The sequence below is a fragment of the Myotis myotis genome, unplaced genomic scaffold (assembly GCF_014108235.1).
Source record: "Myotis myotis isolate mMyoMyo1 unplaced genomic scaffold, mMyoMyo1.p scaffold_m19_p_4, whole genome shotgun sequence".
NCBI classification, from domain to species: domain Eukaryota; kingdom Metazoa; phylum Chordata; class Mammalia; order Chiroptera; family Vespertilionidae; genus Myotis; species Myotis myotis.
In genome coordinates, this window is record NW_023416346.1 from 8,916,066 (window position 1) to 8,918,887 (window position 2,822).

A 2,822-nucleotide genomic window follows, 5' to 3' on the forward strand; every position below is an offset into this window, starting at 1 on the left:
TGCCATACTGAGTCCAAAGAAAGAAGACTCTGTATTGATTCTTAGATTGAGAAGATGTGCCATACTGAGTCCAAAGAAAAAAGACTCTGTATTGATCTTTTAACATATATGCTTGCTAGCAGAGGAATTAAGGTTACTCCCAGTCAGACAGAACGTTTTATACAAGAAATATGTCCATGCTTTTCTGAGGAAGGAAAGGTAAGTGTAATGGCATGGGAGAAGGTAGGCCCAAGGAGCCTTATCCTTAACCCCACTGCAGCCTTTCCACCCCGGGAAAGTGCAGGATTGGCAAGCTCTCCCTGGGGTGATAGATCAGGACTCAGGTAATAGTGGAAAGCGCCAATCCTACTCTTAAAATGGATACAAGAGAGCATTTCAGGTTTTTCTTTTTAATGCCTGCTTTTAAAAAATAAAAAAGGGGGAATTTGCCGGGAGCCGGTCCATCCTTGCTGTTTCAAAGGACCTGGCATATATGGCATGCTGTTCTTAAAATGTTTGCTCACCTTCTTGGCACTATGTGTTTTAACCAAGGTCTCTGAGAAAGGTTGTTTCCCCAAGTATGGATTTTCCCCTGAAGTTAGGGAGGGAATAAAACCTCTTAACTAAGTGCCAGGCGGGTAATTAATCACTTTAACTACGAACAATCATGCTTAAGCTACATAATCTTTACTCCCTGGAATGAAGATAAGAAACGCCCTAACCTTTGTAATAGAGATTGAAAGGATTGAATCAACTGGTATAAATACAGATGTAATAAGACAGCAAGACACAGAACTTAGAATATGGAACCAAGAGAGACAGAACCTAGGCACAGAACCTACACAGAACGTTCTCTAGAGACAGAAGAACTTCGCTGGAGAGAACATGGCAAAAGATCCTGGACAGAAACTGGCCTCAGAACCTAGAGACAGAACCTAGCGAGAGAACATGGCAAAAGATCCTGGACTGAACCTGACTACAGAAATGGGCAAGAGAACCTGACTAGAACCTGGTGACTGAACCTGGCTGGAGAACCTGGACAGAACCTGGCTGGAGAACCTAGCAAGAGAACATGGACACAGAACCTGGCTGGAGATCTGAAGCAGAACCTCTCTGGAGATCGAGACCAGAACTTGGCTGGAGATCCTGGCTGGAGATCCTGGCTAGGCTGCTGATCAACTGAACGCTGCCTCCATGTCATTCCTTCTTTGCCGACTCCGTCCACACCTTTGGGGACCCCTGGACCCGCTGGGGTTGGACCCCGGCAGGTACGCTTGAAGTTGTCCCAGAGGCTCCTTACACTATCTTCATATTTTTGGATTCTTTTTTCTTTTTGTTTTTCCAGTTGGGTGTTTTTTGCTTCTTCATATTTCAAATCTTTGACTTGATTCTTGGGATCCTCTTGTCTGCTGTTGGATCTCTGTATATTATTCTTTATTTCAGTCAGTGTATGCTTAATTTCTAGTTGGTCCTTTTTCATAACCTCGAGGGTCTCACTAGATTTCTTGAGGGCCTCACTAAGTTTATCGGCGGTTTCTAGAGAATTCTTGAAAAACCTTAAAAGTGTGGTTTTGAACTCTATATCCAGTCATTTGCTTTCCTCCATTTCTGTCATTTGTGACCTGTTTCTTTGTCTCCACATTTTTTATGCTTCCCTGTGTTGGTAGAGTGGCTTTCTGTGCTAGGTGTCCTATAGGGCCCAGTGGCTCAGCCTCCCCAATTACCTGAGGTGGACACTCTTGGTGCACCCCTTTGTGGGCTTTGTGCAGTCTTGTTGTAGTTAAGCCTTGATTGTTGTAGGTATCACTGGGAGGAATTGATCTCCAGGCCAATTGGCTGTGAGAATCAGCTGTTCCTGCAGTGGGAGAACTTCTGTGCTGGAGACACCCTTCTGGGGCAAGACTTGCTTCAGTGGGGCTTTGGTGCTCATTGAGTCTGCCCTCTGAGTGTGTCCCTTATGGATCTGAGGAGTTATAATCTGGATGGTCCCACTCTGACCACTGGGTACACTGGCTCTTGGATCTCTAAGGAGGTGCTAATTTAGCCTCTGCCTGAGGCTACCCAGCAGGAGCCCAGCTGTGAAGCAATGCAAGCTGCTGTGGGGCCTTGGGCCTTCTTTTGGAAGTTCTGGGTTTCTCTGACCCAGCTGCAGTTTGTTAGGTAATTTTCAGATTGCCAAGGGCCAGGCCTTTCATATGCAAAAGCCTCTGCATACAGCTTGGGTGGGGAGGGGTCTCTGGGGATCAACAGGGCGGAGCAAGAGCTATGGCTGCTCCTCAGTCCTACCCTAAGAGGCCCTGCTTCTCAGTGTCCCAGTAATTGCTGCAAGTACCTCTGAGAGAAAGCTGCCCTTGAGTTCCGACCGATGCCAGACAGTCCAGTTTCTCCTGTATGAGTCTGGGTCCCCACAGACTCGCCTGGAACTGGAGTTCAGAGCAGTCAGGAGCTTGAGACGCCCTCCTGATTGAAAAAGACAACAGTGTCCTCAGTTTCCAGCCCTTTCCTCGTGCGCCTCCGTACCTCTGCACTTTACTTCCGCACCTCCTCTGAGTCTCAGTGTGCTTTTCTCTTTCCTTCTAGTTGTAGAATTTCCACTCAGCCAGCCTTCCTGTGGTTCTGGATGATGTCCGTTTTGTCTTTTAGTTTGTATTTTTGAAGTTGTTGTGCGAGGCAACAATTTCTGGTGTTTACCTATGCTGCCATCTTGGTTTCTGTTTCGATGGTTTATAGTTTTTATCTGTTCTCTACTTCCCTCATCCCTACCTTCCTAGCTCTCCATCTCTTCCTTTTTACTTTCTGTGAGATTTAATTTTATCTTCCAACTCTTCTATTGCATTTCTTTA